Source organism: Sminthopsis crassicaudata, chromosome 4, assembly GCF_048593235.1.
Source record: "Sminthopsis crassicaudata isolate SCR6 chromosome 4, ASM4859323v1, whole genome shotgun sequence".
NCBI lineage: Eukaryota > Metazoa > Chordata > Mammalia > Dasyuromorphia > Dasyuridae > Sminthopsis > Sminthopsis crassicaudata.
Genome location: NC_133620.1, coordinates 198,295,669 through 198,314,397, shown reverse-complemented (window position 1 = coordinate 198,314,397; position 18,729 = coordinate 198,295,669). Strand labels below are relative to the sequence as shown.

The window sequence follows — 18,729 nt, the reverse complement described above, 5'->3', positions numbered from 1 at the left end:
CAGGAAGGGAAGTCACTTCTTTGGACAAGAGTTAACAGCAACTGCCTGGAGACAACGGTTCGTTACAGGAAGAAGAATCTGTCGGAGAGATTTGAGTAGACACAGCAGATCTCTTCCCAGAGAGCGATCCAGCAGCTTCTGGAGACGACAGCTCGTTACAGAGGGCAACTGCCTTTTATTTAAATACTTTTCATTGAATTAAAAAATGTTCTAGTCTTGTTAAGTGAGTGATAAATTATAGGATTTTTGACACATTCTTGACAAAGGCTGATAAGGTAGGGGATTCCCCCTACACACACACACACACACACACACACACACACACACACACACACACACACATCTCCAGTTCTTAGAGGACTGTATTGAACACAGGGATAGGAGTAGAGACTAGATTTCATTGGTAAAAAGAACTCCCAAGTTTGGAAATTCCATCCACCAATGAAGGTTAGCATCTTCTCTGGAAGTTATAGTCTTAGACAGAGTCACATTGTGAAATGAGGCACTTGAACCCATGCTTTCTGGACTCTAAAGTCAGCTGTCTAGCCATTATGCCTTATTGTCTCTCTTTGAGTATAGTAGGCAGTCAATCAATGATGCTTAAATTGAACTAAGATGATACAATATAATGGAATCAGGTGGAGGGAGAAGGTTTTAAAGTTGCAGGTGGGATGCCATCTAAGAATACAGCAGGTGGCAAATCAGGAACCTTGTCAATTTCTTTTCCTTGACAGGGCCAACCAGTCATCAAAACTTGTCTTTCAATCTGGAATACAGAGCTCATGACTAGCTTTAAAAGAAGGAAGTATAATAATTAGAATAGTGATCTCAGAACCAAGACTCCAGCTTACCTTTAGTAAATTGGATGCAACAAAATATATTACCTACCTTAAAAAGAATCATGGGGTACTGATATCATAACCAAGATTAAATCATATGATTGCTGAGGTCCTTTCTATTTCTGACATTTTGAAGTAGGCAAATATAGAATAGAGACTTGGATGTCCAGAAAACCATGTTCTAGCTCTTTCCCTGGGCTTCAGTTTCTTCATCTATAAAATGAGGGGGCAGTGGGCCTAATGATCTCAAAGACCCCTTTCCACGATGAGAAGACATAATAATTCTAAATGTCCTAATACCTTCAGATCAGAAACAGAGAAAAGTACCCGTCTTACCTCTTCATTGTTGTTACTTTAATTAAAGAATCTCTGATCTTAAAACATGAATTTTCCTTTATGACAGTACCAAAGTATTGGTGCTATTAATGGTAAGTTACCAGTCTTCTCATATGTGTTTACTGAAAGAGACAAAAAAAGGAACTTTGTGAAAGGAAAAATAATAGATTCCATTTGTGAAGAAAATTTCTCAGATAAAACATTGAAAAGAGACATGCAACTTATATAATAAAATAGCATCTGCATTCAATTCATGGTACTCCTCCTCTAAAGAGGAGCCCTGTGATTTTCATAATCCATTTTGCCATAATTAAATGAGGGTGGTTCCATTCCAAAGTCATTCTTGAATTTCCACGAACATTCATTCATCAGAAACAAGAGCTTTAGTGGGTTAGCCAGCTCACCAAGGTGGACATACTAGACCAATTATATCATGTGGAAAATTTTCCATATCCTTCTATTTAAGGAGATTTGGTATTGTAGCTTTCAACCTCATAGCAATTTAGTTTTTCTTTGTGGTAGAGACAAACTTGTTTAAATGAGTTAGAATAAATTGGCAATATTTTCATGTACGTGAGGTTTAAGGATCACAGACTCTGAGTTTTGCTTCTAATGAGACATCAACCTATTTGCATTCCCACAACTCATGGTCTAAATCTTCAAGCTATTTTTTTGCCCAGTTTCTGCACTTTTGACTATTTTTTTCATTAGTGATTTCATTTTTGTTTTGAATCAGCTTAAATATTGCATTGGATTAAATATTTCTGTTCATCTTTTCCCAGATATTCCTGTTGATCTTATAGAGGGCTGGGTGTTTTGCTCTTCACTATGTCCTCACATTATTTCACTTCATGTTCACTTAGAAAATGTCATCTGGGTGAATGATTCCTCCACCCCACCTAGAGTATATATCTATATATAGCCACATATGATTATATTATAGTCATATAATGAAAATAAGGTGAGACAGATGGGTATCTTGAGTATTAAGTTGGTTCTCTTTCTCCCCCAACCCCACACAATACAAAGCCATCATTTGGTCTGGAGAAAAGGAATGGTTCTTTGGGAAAGGGAGAAGAGAAAATAGAAAAGTAAGTGATATAAGAGCAAGTATTTCAAAACCCTCTTTAAAAAAGCTCAGGAGGACAGCAGGTAGATAGGCACTAGTCCTTAAGTCAAAAAGACTTGAGTTCAAATCTAGTCTCAGACACTTAATACTTCCTAGCTATGTGATCCTGGGCAAATCACTTACCCCCAATTGTCTCATAAAAAAAAAATTCAGTATATCTATCTTTCATACCTTTTTTTCCTTATGTGACTATTTGCTCATTTAATATAAGAGAAATATCCTCTTAATTTAAGTTCAATTTAGGGACAAAATAAGATGCTTGTAAGTCACTGACAGGAGCAGTTACTCTGTGGTAAGGATACAGAGGCATTTAGCAGCTACAGACATGTTCCCTCCTCACTCCCCATCTCAATTGAGACAGATTATGGTGCCTCACATGGGTTACTTTTCTGAAGAGAAGTTCAAGTCAGAAGAGTCCTGATGCCATATATGTTTACTTTCTGTGTCCTTCAATGAACAGAAAGCTGCCTCTTCCAAATTCCTCAGTTTCTTTTGAGGACATCAGCATCCTGCCAGTCATCCAAACTCTCACCTTTGGAATTATCCTTGCAGGCTCAGTCTCCATGATCTCCCATATCTGATTAGTTTCCAAGAATTGTTGATTTCTTCATAACCTATCTCACATTTTTCTGTTTTCTCTTTACCTAAACTATAGAAATACACTTCTAACTCAAAATATTAAAAAAAATGAGTGTTAATGATTGTTCACATATAACTTATATAGAATTGGGGAGAGGACTCAAATTTTTTTAAAAAATATTAAAATGTTTTTATGTATAATTGGGGAAAATCAATTTTAAAAAGAATGCTAACATTTTTGTCTACATGTAATTGAGAAAAAATAAAATGTAATTGTATACATTATATATATGTGTGTGTGTGTATATGTATACATATCATGGAATACTATTGTGTTGATCACTTATTAGCATATTGATGAATCACAATTACAGAGAACTAATGGCGAAACATGCTATTCACCTCATGATATACAGGTGAAGAACTTAGAATTTAGAATGAGGAAAAAATTTTTTTGATGATGGTTAATATGAGCATTTGTTCTGATTGATTATAATATATTGGGTTTTTTTTTTTCTTGTATTCTCAAACGGGAATGGGGTGGGGTAGGAAGACAAAAAAGTAGATTTTCACTGACCAAAACAATTAGAAAAAAAATTTTAATAAGAAAAAAAAAAGAAATAGTTTCCTATTTGTCAACTTTGCTACAAAATTTTTCTCATTCTCCAATTCATCCTCTACACAACTGCCAAAGTAATATTCCTAAAGCACAGGGCTCACTGTGTCATTTTCTTGCTCAATAAACTCCAATGTCTTTCTATTATTAACTTTAGGATCAAATACAAATTCTCATGTTTGGCATTTAAAGTATTTCCTAACCTGGTTCCAATATACTTTTCTGGGCTTTTTACATATTATTCTTCATCAGCTCTTTTTATCATTCAAACTTTTTATCATATCAAAAGTTCTTCATATTCCATAAGCCATCACTCTGCATGCTTCTATACAAGTTTCCCTTATGTTTAAGTTTTTTTGGTTTGTTTTTAATTTTTATTTTCAATTCCAAATTCTCTCTCTTCCTTCATCTTCTCCCTTAATATTCACTTAGAATCCTTAGTTTCCTTCAACTGCAATTTAAGCACCACATTCTAAGCCTTTTCCTCAACTATCAATACTATTATACCTGAAATTACATTCTACTTATTTGTTTTTCCATACTTGGTATATATATTTATATAATTAGGTTGTCTCCCCCTACAGAAAATAAGTGTCTTGAGAACAGATACTATCTTATTTTTAAATTTGCATTGTAAATGGAGATGTTAGTAACACCTACCTTCCAGGATTGTTGTGAAATCAAATGAAAGAATGCAAAGCTCTGCAAATGTTTTATAAAGTATAAAATGCTCTATGCATTATATAATATATAAAGTATTCTATACTTTATTATTTATTATATAGACAATAATTATATCTATATATATAAATATATAGATATAATTATGCATTATACATATAATTTATTATTACATTCTATAGATGCTAGTTATGTAGCTATTCTTGGCTTTAAAGTCAGCTTTCTATATACTGTGTCATGGGAGGTGCTCTGAATAGGACAATATTGGGTACAAAGATGGATTTTTTTTTGGTACCAGTGAACAGTTTGGAAATAATTGAAATAGACCGTGCATTTTTCTAAATGTGATCCAGCTCACTCTTCTACTCAATTCTGGGTCTGCAATTCTCTCTCTCTCTCTCTCTCTCTCTCTCTCTCTCTCTCTCTCTCTCTCTCTCTCTCTCTCTCTCTCCTCCCTCTCCCCCTTCTCCCCCCCCATCTGTCTCTCAACATACACATGTATACATACTTTCTTTCATCCACATCTGTGATTTTATTAGTACAAGAAATTCCCATTATGGAAAATACTTCTCTAGTGAAGATCAACAACTGCTTTGTAACTTAGTGACATAAGAAATTAGTTGCCAGAGCACTGAGCAGCTAAGCTCCTTGCCATGGTAACATGGCTAGTTAGTGAGTATTAGAGGCAAGACTGAAACCAGATATTCACTACTCTGAAATCAGCTTTCTAGACACATTCTACAATATATTATTTGTATATGCATATACATATATCTACACACTTATATACATGTATGTATGTATTATATATTCATATGGCATATATCTATGTATATATGAGGTATTATGTATTAAATTTCAAAACATTAATATCTAGTTACTTGAAATATTATTCAACACTTTAAGATAAATGTAGTATGGACAAAATCATTTTAAAAAACTTTATTCATTTTGAACTTAAATACAAAAAAGAAAACCCAAAAAGGAGAAAATTTCCATGTCCACAGCACAATATAAGATTTCAAAATGAAATCATGAATTTTCATTTCACATTATTTGTTTGCTTGTTTTTGAAAACCTGTGTAAATAGGTTTTCATTTTAAAAGCTGACTTGCTTTTCTGTTCCTCCTTTTAAAGTTTTTGTTTTGTTTTGTTTTCTGTTGTGCACTTTTTTCTTCCTTCTACCCCAACCTTACTGTAGGGAAGTAATATATATGAATATATGTACATATATAATAAATATATAAATATATACACATCATACTATACATACTTTTATTTAATAGTTCTCAGGATGTGGACAGCAACTTCCTTCATAGGTCCTTTATAGTTGATCTGAATATTTATATACTCAAAATTATTTTGTTATTGAGAATTGTTCTTTGAACAATACTGCTATTCCTGTGCACAACATTCATTTTGCTTATTTTATTTATCATTTCATGTGAATCTTTCTACATGTTTCTATAATGAACCAGCTCATCATTTCTTACAATACATAGTATTCTCTTAGAATCATATACTGTAATTTATTTAGCCATTCCTCAATTGACAGGCATCCCCTCAATTTCTAGTTCTTTGCCACCACAAAGTTATTTTTCTTTTTTCCTAGTCCTTTTGGGAAACAGACCTAATAGTGGTATTGCTGGGTCAAAAGATATACTTGGTTTTTTGACTCTTAGGATGTAATTCCAAATTGTTCTCCAAAATAATTGAATGAGTTCATAGTTCTACCACTAGTGAATTAGTGTCCCAATTTTTCCATACCTCTTTGTGTGGTTTCCCATTCAGTGAAACCAATCATTGAAAAAGAGTACTCACTTGAACATCCTCAATAAGTGGTCATCCACTATCTCCTGAGGCAACCATTGAACTCTTGCATAATTCTAATTGATCTGAGAGCAAGTCTAAACCTGCCTCTTTGCAACTTTTATTCTTGGTTCTTTTCTTAGAGTACAAACAAAATGAGTGTAATTCTTTTTCCATGTGACAGTCTTTCAAATCCTTGGAGATACTTCTCATGATGAGCCTCCTGAAATTTCTTTTTCCCAGGTTAAAAAGTCCCAATTTTGCTAAACCAATTTCTATATAACAGGAACTTGAGGCCATTTCCCTTGCTGGCTATTCTCTTCTGGATGCTATCATTTATCAATTTAAACCATGATGGCTAGAACTGTATATAAGCCTCTAGAAGTATTCTGATCAGGCAGAGTACAGAAGTTCTATTACCTTCTTATTCCTGGGAGATATTCAAGGGTGTGCCAGAGCCAGTTTTAAACTAACTTGAGAGCTGATTGTTAAGTTTTCAGTGTGAGCATTTACAATTGAGAAATTGGCTAAGTTGACAAATCAGAACTTGATTTTTTGTTTTGTTGATTGGCTATTCTTAAGAAACTGATGGAGAAAATGTTTAGAATTCAGATTAAACTTTAAAATATGTCAAGCACATATTTTTTTGCCTTAGAAATCCAGTTGTTAAATATCCATAAACACAATCCTGGTTTTATTCCTTTAAAAATATACCCAAAGTTAACATTAGCTTTTTAAGTTTCCATATCATGCTGTTAAACTAATATTGGTCTCTGTTGTTGTTGTTTAATTGTTTCAGTTGTGTCCAACTCTGTGACCTCATTTGGGGTTTTCTTGGCAAAGATATTGGAGTGGTTTGACATTTTCTTCTCTAGGTCATTTTTACAGATGAGAAATTGAGGCAAATAGGATTAAGTAACTTGCCCAGGGTCTTACAGCTCATAAATATTTGAGGCTAGATTTGAACTCAGGTCTTCCTGACTCCAAGTTGGCACTCTAACTATTAGACTACTTAACTGGCTAATATTGAGCCTGCAGTCCATTAAAAAGCTACATCTATTTTCAGACAAACTGCTTACTAAGTTTCTCTCTTTTTCCTTGTAAAATTGAATTTTTTAACCTAAGTATAATACTTACATATATTCTTTTGAAATTATATGTTTTCCTATTTAGTACAAAGCTCTGACCTTTCAAGACCTTTTTGAATTCTGACAGTCATCCAATATGTGAGCTCTCCCCCTTAAATTTGTATCATCTTCAAATTTGATAAAACATACCAAAGTCATATCAAAAATGTTAAGGAATACAGACCAAAGAACTCAAAATAAGACCTTGTTTCAAAGTGAATTGAGCCATTAAAAAACAAACAAACAAACATATCATTCAACCAACTCCAAATACATTTTGTCATACTATGATCTCATCTATATCTTTCCATCTATTCTACAAGAGAACATGAGAAAAATTTAAAACTATTTTGGTTAAATATGGGGAAATTGGAAAAGAATTAGAAACAAAATGAATGTATTAATTAGGAAATAACTAATAGCACATAATAGTTGCTTAATAAATGCTAAATGATTGATGGACTCTGTCTCTAGACAAAATAATGTTTGAAAAGACAACCTGAAGTTTATAAGGCTTAGGAGCAGGAAGTAGGAACCTAATAGAATGTAAACTCTTGATTGGCAGGGCCTGTTTCATTTTTCATCTTTGTATCCCTAGAACCCAACATTGTATTTTAAACTAGTAGACACTTTTAAAATATATACAAATCAAAATTCTCTGTTACAAAGAATCACTTTTGGAGAGAATGGATGAGGGGAGGGAAATCTAGTCAATGTTTTAAAAAAAACATTTTTGAATGAATTAAAGACAGGAGATAAAGCTGAGAAAGTTGAAATCATAAGAGATTTGTTTGAAAATAAGAGCAATTTTTAAGTTGACCTAAGCTGAGTAGCTCCCTCCCAAAAATGACATATTCAATAGATTATAGGAATAGGCTTTAGAAGGAATGGAAAACACAAGTACTGGTATCAAGGAACTTTGAGAAGAAGAATTTAAGATCAAATCTTGGTGTTGTCTTTTTAAAAAACTATGAGAAAGGACCTTGCTCCCCACAGCGATGATGGGCAGAGAGATATTGTTATAGTGAGAATGAAAAGGAAATATGGATTTCTAGTTGAGTAGAATAAAGGTTGGACTTTGCAACTGATTTGTGTAAAATTTGTTATAATTTATTCCCCTTTGCATAATTGGAACCCAATTTCACACAATAGTAAAGTTTGCTTTTGTACTTTGAAAGGTTGACTGAGTACATGATGACTCACTAGGGAGGAGGAGCACTGACCAGGAGAAATGAAGGATGAAACTATTTGTCCAAGGTTAAACTCGAAAAGAGACCATCTACTTTCATGACTTGAGCAGAGACAGAAAATGACAAATAGCAAAGACCAAGGTTCTTTCATTTGAGAACGACCTTCACATTTTTGTCATAGTTTATATAATAGTTGCCCAACTAGAAAAGGACTTGAAACAGGCTGACATTTCCACAAAATATTATCTTCCTTCTTTTCCATTTTCAGTTATTTCTAGAACTCAGACTAAGATCTATGAAAACATCACTAAAAAGATATTAGAACAATTGTATGGCAGCTATAAATGAATGAAAAAAATTGCTAAGGAGTTAATATACTTTTTGAAAGTAGGATTGTTTCATATATATGTGTATACATATACATACATATGTATTCACACACATGTTTGTGTATATATACATACATATCTCCAGTATTTAGCATATAGTGTGTATTCAATAAGTACTTGTTGACTCTTGTAGGTACATATGTGTATATATACGTACATGTATATATAAACTACCTCCCATACCTAGCATATAGTATGTATTCAATAAATACTTTTTTGACTGATTATCAGTGTGTATATATGTGTGTGGATACATATACATATATATGTACATATACATATATATATGTGTGTATGTATAAAACTATCTCCAGTTCCTAGCATGTAGTATGTATTCAATAAATACTTGTTGACTGATTATTGGGCAGTATGTGTATGTAACCAAAAGGTAACACAAAAGCAGCTGAAGATAAACAAAAAAAAAAGCATGACAAATCCCATTCTTAAGAAACTTAAAGTCTAATAAGGAGATCAAAAATCACTGAATAAATGAGTAATCATAAAGCAATGACTGACATATCCTAATCAATAGTAGGAAGATGGACCAAGTGAAACATGGCAGGCTTCTGTGAAGTTTAAATAAAGGGAAATTCTTACCAATTAAGAGTATAGGGCCCTCCCATATATGTAGGAAATATACCCTCCTTACAGAGGAGGTATACCATTGAGGGAGAGGAGGGAAGGCAAATGGGTAAACTCAAGTAAGTATATAATGGGAATCAACATGTGAATAGGACATTGGAAAGTTCTGAGATTAAACACCCCTGTTCAGATCCTGCCTCTGGTACTTAATTCTTGCATAATTTTGGGCAGGTTACCCAATTTCCCTAGGACTCAGTTTCCTCATGTTTAATCAGTGAATTAGATAAGGTCTTTCCAAATTCTAAGTCTATGATCCCATAAATTCAATAATTTTATGATGATTTAAACCTTACCTTATCAATATTAGTGTTTTGGTTATATCATGCAAATTCAGGACAGTTACTAAAAGGGAATTTGTGGATGATCTGACAAAACTTGGGTGCTGCATCGTAGGAAAATGAAGAGCTCTTTTACTAAAAATAAAGTAAGAATTTAAGGAGGCAATAAAATATTAAGATTTTTTTTTAAAATTAATTTATCTTTAGGTAGCTAGGTGGCTCAATGGATAGATTGTTAGACCTGGAGTCAGGAGACTCATCTTTCCAAATTCAAATCTAGCCTCAGACATTTACTATGTGACCCTGGGCAAGTCACTCAATTCTGTTTGTCTTGGTTTCCTCATCTGTAAGATGAGCTGGAGAAGAAAATGGCAAACCAGTCCAGTATCTTTGCCAAGAAAACTCCATGAAGAGTCAGACATAACTGAAAAAGTGAACAACAAAGAACCATGGACAAAAATAATTTAAATCATGTGTCAGACATATCAGGAGCATAACAGGACTTCATTCAACAAGATATGTACCACGTAAAGGGTGGTAGTAAATTGTTGGTTCAACCCATCCCTCATTAGGAGAAGATGCTGTATGCTTGTCGTTCTCACTCAAAGATGATTCCTGACAGTGATCACCAAGTAAATGTGAGAGCTGGCTGGAGCCTCACCAATGGGAGGTTTTCCATACTTCACGCTGTCCTTGGGTTTTTTCCAGCACCTGCAATCTGATCCTATTTATATCTTTACTTCTTCTTCTTCTTTTTTTTTTTTTTTGGTCCAGACTGTCCTGAAACTTACTCTCTTAAAAGACTTTCCTGGAACACTGAGAGATTAGGTGACTTGCCCAGGTTCACACCACAAATATATGTCAGAAGCTTCACTTAGAGACTGATTTGAAAAGAATCACCCAGTTTCCATTTTTGGGGACTAATAAAATGGAATGTATGTTTAGAATATATGTGATGAGGCTATGAGAATTTACTTCATTCAGGGAAAATCATAATGACAGAGGTGTCTATCTACTGGGCCTCTGCTGACATTTTTTTTTTCATTCCAGGTGAAAGGAATAGTATTTTCTAATTGAAACTCCAGAGACTGAGCCACAGGAATTCAGAAAGTCAGCATGCTCACTGGGTTTTGCAGCCAGGCAGCACTGATGAAGCAAGAAAGTAGGAGCAATCTATGGAGTAATCAGTTCAGTGGAAACTGATATGGACATGAACTTGGTGAGACTATTGCTATAGGTAAACTTTTAATAACAAGCACTTTGGGGAAAAATATATGTAGGACACATTTTTCAGTTTAATCTCCATTATCAATATTTTCGTCTATTTCTTCATTAAGTCTAGAAATTAATAAAACAATAAGCACTTGTAGTATCTGCCAATTTCTAAGGTATAAATGTTCACATTGAAAATATAACAATCAGCTACCAGTTGGATCCAGCTTACCCCCAAAGAGAACTAAGTTTTGAGCCTATTCTTCCCAGAAACCATGCTAGTATAGTTGAGTTTGCCCTGAGGTACAAGGGAAAAATGTACAATTGCTCTTGTCATATCTTTGAAACATCCCTCTGTACAAGCTTTGTTCAGTTATTTTTTAATCTTGTCTGACTTCTTATTTTCATATGGGGTTTTCTTGGCAAAGACACTAAAGTGGTTTGCCATTTCCTTCTCCAACTTATTTTATAGATGAGGAATCGAGGCAAACTGGATTAAATGACTTTCATAGGGTCACACAGCTAGTAAATGTCTTGGGGCTGTATTTGAACTCAGGAAGAGTTCAAGCCTGACACCAGGCTTAGCACTTTTATCCGTTGCACGACTTTAAATGTCACAAGTCCCTTTCATTGGTGGTGGTGGTGGGGAATAGAGGGAGAGGGAGACAGTATCAGAGAAAGGGCTGATGTTAGTAGAAAAGAGACTAATCTATAAATCCCATAGGGTACCCACAACTGTAAGAGGTAGCTTGTTTCTGAGAAAGTAATCTAGAGTTTGAAAGCTGGTTTGGGTATTATTCTGATTAGACATTTTTTCTGCCTAAGGGTAGAATTTAGAACAATGGATAGAAGCTGCAGAAAGGCAGCTTTTGACCGGCAATTACAGCCACCGGGTAGCTATACTTAGCATCCACACAGTGGATAGATAACCAGACCACTCTGACCTCATACTCTTTTTATCTTCATAACATTGAACAAATGACTTCATCCTTTTTGCCTCAGTTTCTCATCTGTAAAATGAAATGGAGAAGGAAATGACAAAGCATTCCAATATCTTTGCCAAGGAACCCCAAATATCACAAAGAGTTGACCATGTCTGGACTGACAACAAAAAATAAAATGGCAAGTTCAGGAGGGTTTAGGCTCTTTATCACTGGAGATTTCCAAGAAAAGGTATTTGACCCTTTTTCAGAGATATTGAGAGAAGATTCTTGGCCAAGCACAATTTAGACAAGATGACCTCTGAAGTCGCTCTCAACTCTGGCATTGGGAGTTTCTGATATTGTGTTTCTTGAGAATTTTCTCTTACCTGAAAATGATTCACTTTAGCCTTCTGTGTAATAACTATTTGAGCACATTTTTTCCCGCTGTGTAGTGGAATCTTTTTCATATTGAACTTAGATTAGGAAACTCAATAGGTTTCCAAACAACTAGGTTGGGAAACTTGAGTTCAGATCACAGCTCTGAGTCAAGTCGTTCCCTCTACATGCTTCAATTTTCTCATAGGTAGAAAAAGGAAGTTAATTTGAGGTCTTACCTCACTCTATCAGAATAACAAAGATAACAAAATGAATTTTTTTTTGACAAAAAAATAAATCAAATGATAGACGAGCTGTGGGAAGACCACAGGTATACTAATATAGGTCATAGAATAAAAAATATGTGAAGAATAAAATTAGTTTTGAAATAATTGATTTTTCTGGACAATTGTAAAATGACATAAATTTCAAATGTGCAAAAAAAAAAAAAGAAAGTAAAAATAAAAAATTAAAGCACTTGACTGGATGGTTCCTCAAGATTCCTACAAGTTTTAGGATTATTTTTTGTCATTTATTTACCCCACATACATTTAATACATAGAAGATATCTTAGAGCAAATTTAGCTGACTATTGTTGTAAATAGGAGCATTTGAAATTGAAGATTGTGCCATAGGATATAGCTTTCAATAGGTCTGGATCAATATTTGAAGTATGGGGCTATTTGTTGCAGTGCTTAGAAACCCCAAATTCCATTTGTCAATAATTTACCTAGAGCATCATCTTTTTTCCTTTCATCTTCAGGAAAGCATAATGGCCTGGATGATAGACAATTGCTCATATGGTCCTTCTCCAAAGTTTTCCAGGCAACTCTTGTCCTTGTTCCCAGAGCTTTCTCCCTTAGTAAGTTCTAAATCTAAGTGTTCCTTGAATGGAAGGACTAAGTCTTCTGGTCCCTGACAAAAGCTTGATTTCAGGATTTTCTTCATATTTCTTTCTTATTACCTGATTCTATTTTTTTCCTTTCTTTCTTTCTTCCTTCCCTCCCTTCTCCCACCCTTCCCTCTTTCCTTCCTTGCCTCCCTCCTTTTGATACTTTCTCCCTCCCTCCTCTCAGATTTCTTTCCTCCTTTCCCTCACATTTCTTTCCTTCCTTCCTTCCTTCCTTCCTTCCTTCCTTCCTTCCTTCCTTCCTTCCTTCCTTCCTTCCTTCCTTCCTTCCTTCCTTCCTTCCTTCCTTTCTTTCCTTCCTTCCTTCCTGCTTCCCCCTTCCTTTCCTCCCCTGTTCATCCATGTGGTAGGAGTTGTACTGATTTTACATGAATAATTGCTTACACATTTTTTAAAGACAGTTGAGTGTGATCCACCAAAAGCAGCAACTTTATGGAGCTAGGCCTTTAAAATTTCTTTACTTTCCCCTGGATAACTCCACACAGCCTTTCAAACACCAGGAAGGAAAGGCGGAGCCAAGATGGCAGAGAAGATACACGTGATTGTAAGCTCCCTTCTTCCCTCATTACCAATTAGTTAAATCAGCCTCAAAAATAATGCTGGACTGATAGAAAACACAAAGATTGGAAGAACAACTTACCAGCTGAAGAGAATCTGGAGTTTCAACAGAAAAGGTCGGTTCCCAGGGGAGGAAGAAAAAAGGTCAGCACAGACAGTTAGGTGCTAGCACACTGCGCCGATCGAGCTGGGGAGAACTCTGGGATCAGAGAAGCCACTGAGATAGAAGAATCTGGCACAGGCTGTTAGCTCTTCTCTGCTTATAAAACAGCAATTCAGAAGAGAAATCAAGCCACTTTAAAATATAAAGCCAGATACTAGAACCACCCCAATCCAGAAGTGACCTAACAGATCTCAGCAAGGCTGTGCAGACGCTTTCTGCTGTCCAGGGATTCACCTTGGGGTAGTTAAGAGCTTGAACAGTGGGGACACAGCCTGAGGCAACATCTAATCCACATAGTGCTGGGCTTGGCTGGAGGCTGTGGAACTTAGCCACAGAAGTCCCAGAGAAGTGGAACCTTTGAAATAGGGACTGCGGTTTCTGGGCAGACACTTCCAGTTTGAGCGCAGGGGCTTTTCACGTCAGCTGTTGATATCCACGGCCCACGGGACACATTGTCTGGGCTTTGTGTCGCCTTTATTGTTCAGTCTTAAACCTCAGGGAAGTCTCTAGGACACACAGCAGGGTCCTTCACTGGGCAACCCTCACAGTGCAGGCATACTAATCACCTCTGAGGCACTTCCAGAGAGGGGGAAAGGAACTCTCCCACAGAGCTATCTCTTAGATCAGGCACAGGGGCCGCTGCATCCATCCAGTCTGGGAGAAATCTGGTAAAGAAATAAATAAATAAACTTCTTACCCCAAGGGCAGACCCCAAAAGATTTTTAACCATGAGTAAAAAGCTAAAGAGAACAATTGATTCCTTCTACACAGAGAAAGAGTGGGTATCCAACCCTGAGGAAGTTAATAGCAGAGAGTCAGCAGATAACAGCCTAAAGGGGAATGATACCTGCCCCACATCACATAATTCTCTCCTAGAAGAGACTATTAAAAAGTTAAGAGAGTTTGAAGAAAAATGGGGAAAGGAAAGAGAAGCTATGATAGAGAATAACAATGTTCTGAAATTTAGTTGGAAAAAATAAAGAATTCACAGGAGATGCAGGGAAACAAAATTTGTGAATTAGAAAAGGTTAAAAAGTCACAGGAAAGTAGGATTTCTGAATTGGAAAAGATAAAAAATTGTCAAGAAAGTAGGATTTCTGAATTGAAAAAAGAAAATAATTCTCTAAAAAAATTAGGGAAATGGAAAAAAATTCAATAGAGCAAAATAATTCATTTAAAAACTCAATTGGGCATATACAAAAAGAACTAAAAAATGTGAATGAAGAAAACAACTCATTAAAAATCAGGACGGAACAAATAGAAATGAATGATTCATTGAGAACCCAAGAATCAGTCAAACAAAGCAAAAAAAAAAAAAAAAAAAAAAGGTGGAGAATAACGTCAAATACTTACTGGGAAAATCTATAGACCCCGAAAATAGATCTAGGAGAGATAATCTGAGGATCATTGGACTTCCCGAAAACTATGACCAAAAAGAGAGCCTAGATTCTATTTTACAGGAAATCATCAAAGAGAGCTGTCCAGAGATAATAGAAACAGAAGGGAAAATAGGCATTGAAAGAATTCATCAAACACCTTCTGAAAAAGACCCTAAAAAAAGAACTCCACGGAATATTGTGGCTAAGCTGCAGAATTACCACACAAAGGAAAAAAAAATTGCAAGCAGCTAGAAAAAAGCAATTCAAATATCAAGGGGCCACAATAAGGGTCATTCAAGATTTGGCTGCCTCCACATTAAAAGATCGAAGGGCCTGGAACCTGATATTCTGAAAGGCAAAAGATCAAGGATTGTAACCAAGAATAAACTACCCAGCTAAATTTAGCATTTTCTTCCATGGAAGAAGATGGTCATTTAATGAAACAGAGGAATTCCATTTGTTTCTAAGAAAAAAACCAGACTTAAACAAAAAATTTGATCTACATCCACAAGACTGAAGAGAAACAGAAAAAGGTAAAAAGAACTCTTGAGAACTGTATCTCTGTTGTGGATATATAGAAAGTCCACAGGGATAATTTGATTTTACTGATATTAAAAAAAGGGGGGGAGTAGTAAAGAGAAGGGGGTAGTCTCAGAAAAAGGGGAAGTAGTGATAAAAAGAGGGAAATTACATCCCAGGAAGAGGCATAGAAAATATACCATATCTGAGGGAATTTAGAGAGGGGGAGAAACATTGTGTGAATCTTACTCTCATCAGAATAGGCTCAAAGAGTAAATAATTGACATATTTGTTTTTCAGAGAATTCTCTCTCACCTCATTAAAAGGGGAGAGAGGAAAGGGGAAAAGGAAAAGGGGAATAAGGGAAGGGACTTGGAAGGAGAGGGGTGGGATACTAAAAATGGAGGGCTGCACATCACAAGTGGGATCTATAAATTAAATATTGGGGAAGGGGTTCAGGGGGGTCAAGGGAAAAAAGCATAATCTGGGGATAATATGATGGCAGGAAATACAGAATTAGTAATTTTAACTGTAAATGTGAATGTGATGAACTCTCCCATCAAACGGAGACGAATAGCAGACTGGATCAAAAGTCAGAACCCTACAATATGTTGTTTATAGGAGACACACTTAAAGCAGGGAAATACATACAGAGTAAAGGTAAAAGGTTGGAGCAGAATCTATTATGCTTCAGGTAAAGCCAAAAAAGCAGGGGTAGCCATCCTTATCTCAGATCAAGCAAAAGCAGAAGTTGATCTAATTAAAAGATAAGGAAGGAAACTATATCCTGCTAAAAGGTAGCATAAACAATGAAGCCATATCAATACTAAACATATATGCACCAAGTGGTATAGCATATAACTTTTTAAAGGAAAAGTTAAGAGAGTTGCAAGAAGAAATAGACAGTAAAACTATAATAGTGGGAGACCTCAACCTTGCACTCTCAGATTTAGACAAATCAAACCACAAAACAAATAAGAAAGAAATTTAAAAAGTAAATAGAACATTAGAAAAAATAGGTATGATAGACCTTTGGAGAAAACTGAATGGCGATAGAAAGGAATATACTTTTTTCTCAGCAGTTCATGGAACCTATACAAAAATTGACCATATATTAGGACATAAAGATCTCAAAATTAAATGCAGGAAGGCAGAAATAATAAATGCCTTCTTCTCAGATCACAATGCAATAAAAGCTACATTCAGTAAGAAGTTAGGGGTAAATAGACCAAAAAGTAATTGGAAACTGAATAATCTCATCTTAAAGAATGACTGGGTAAAACAGCAAATTATAGAAACAATTAATAATTTCACCCAAGATAATGACAATGATGAGACATCATACCAAAATCTGTGGGATGCAGCTAAAGGGGTAATAAGGGGAAATTTTATATCTTTAGAGACTTATTTGAATAAAATAGAGAAAGAGAAGATTAATGAATTGGGCCTGCAACTTAAAAAGCTAGAAAAAGACCAAATTAAAACCCCCCAACCAAAAATCAAACTTGAAATACAAAAATTAAAAGGAGAAATCAATAATATTGAAAGTAAAAAAAAACTATTGAATTAATAAATAAAACCAAGAGTTGGTTTTATGAAAAAGCCAATAAAATAGATAAACCTTTGGTAAATCTGATCAGAAAAAGCAAAGAGGAAAATCAAATTGTTAGTCTTACAAATAAAAAGGGGGATCTTTCCACCAATGAAGAGGAAATTAGAGAAATAATAAGGAGTTAATTTGCCCAACTTTATGCCAATAAATTTGATAACAAGTGAAATGGATGACTTCCTCCAAAAATATAGGCTTCATACATTAACATAGGAGGAGATAAATTGCTTAAATAGTCCCATTTCAGAAAAAGAAATAGAACAAGCTATTAATCAACTCCCCAGGAAAAAATCCCCAGGGCCAGATGGATTTACATGTGAATTCTACCAAACATTTAAAGAACAATTAGCTCCAATGTTATATAAACTATTTGAAAACACAGGGGATGAAGGAGTCCTACCAAACTCCTTTTATGACACAGACATGGTACTGATACCTAAACCAGGTAGATGGAAAACTGAGAAAGAAAACTATAGACCAATTTCTTTAATGAATATTGATGCTAAAATTTTAAATAAGATATTAGCAAAAAGATTTCAGAAAATCATCCCCAGGATAATACACTATGATCAAGTAGGATTTATACCAGGAATGCAGGGCTGGTTTAATATTAGGAAAACTATTAGTATAATTGACCATATTAATAATCAAATTAATAAAAACCATATGATCATCTCAATAGATGCAGAAAAAGCATTTGATAAAATCCAACATCCATTCCTACTAAAAATGCTTGAGAGTATAGGAATAAATGGACTATTCCTTAGCATAATCAGGAGCATATATTTACGACCGTCAGTAAGCATAATATGCAATAGAGATAAACTGGAACCTTTCCCAGTAAGATCAGGAGTGAAACAAGGTTGCCCACTATCACCATTACTATTCAATATAGTACTAGAAACGCTAGCCTCGGCAATAAGAGCCGAGAAAGAGATTCAAGGAATTAGAGTAGGAAATGAGGAAATCAAACTATCACTCTTTGCAGATAACATGATGGTATACTTAGAGAACCCCAAAGACTCTGCTAAAAAGCTATTAGAAATAATTCAGAATTTTAGCAAAGTTGCAGGATACAAAATAAATCCACATAAATCCTCAGCATTTTTATATATCACCAACAAAATGCAACAGCAAGAGATACAAAGAGAAATTCCATTCCAAACAAATGTTGAGAGTATAAAATATTTGGGAATCCACCTACCATAGTCAGGAATTATATGAGCAAAATTACGAAACACTTGCCACAAAAATAAAGTCAGATTTAAATAATTGGAAAGACATTCAGTGCTCTTGGATAGGCCGAACGAATATAATAAAGATGACAATACTCCCCAAACTAATCTATTTATTTAGTGCTATACCAATTAGACTCCCAAGAAACTATTTTAATGACCTAGAAAAAATAACAACAAAATTCATATGGAAGAATAAAAGGTCGAGAATTGCAAGGGAACTAATGAAAA

The 18,729-nt window shown here is 34.8% G+C and overlaps 1 long non-coding RNA gene across 1 annotated transcript in view; it reads left to right on the top strand.

Annotated features, from left to right (window-relative positions):
* LOC141541216 (uncharacterized) overlaps positions 1-18,729 on the top strand; it is a 132,260-nt gene that overhangs the window by 84,770 nt on the left and 28,761 nt on the right. The window contains exon 2 of the long non-coding RNA XR_012481693.1: positions 10,666-10,834. This is a non-coding gene — a long non-coding RNA (uncharacterized LOC141541216). The remainder of the gene's footprint in view (positions 1-10,665; positions 10,835-18,729) is intronic.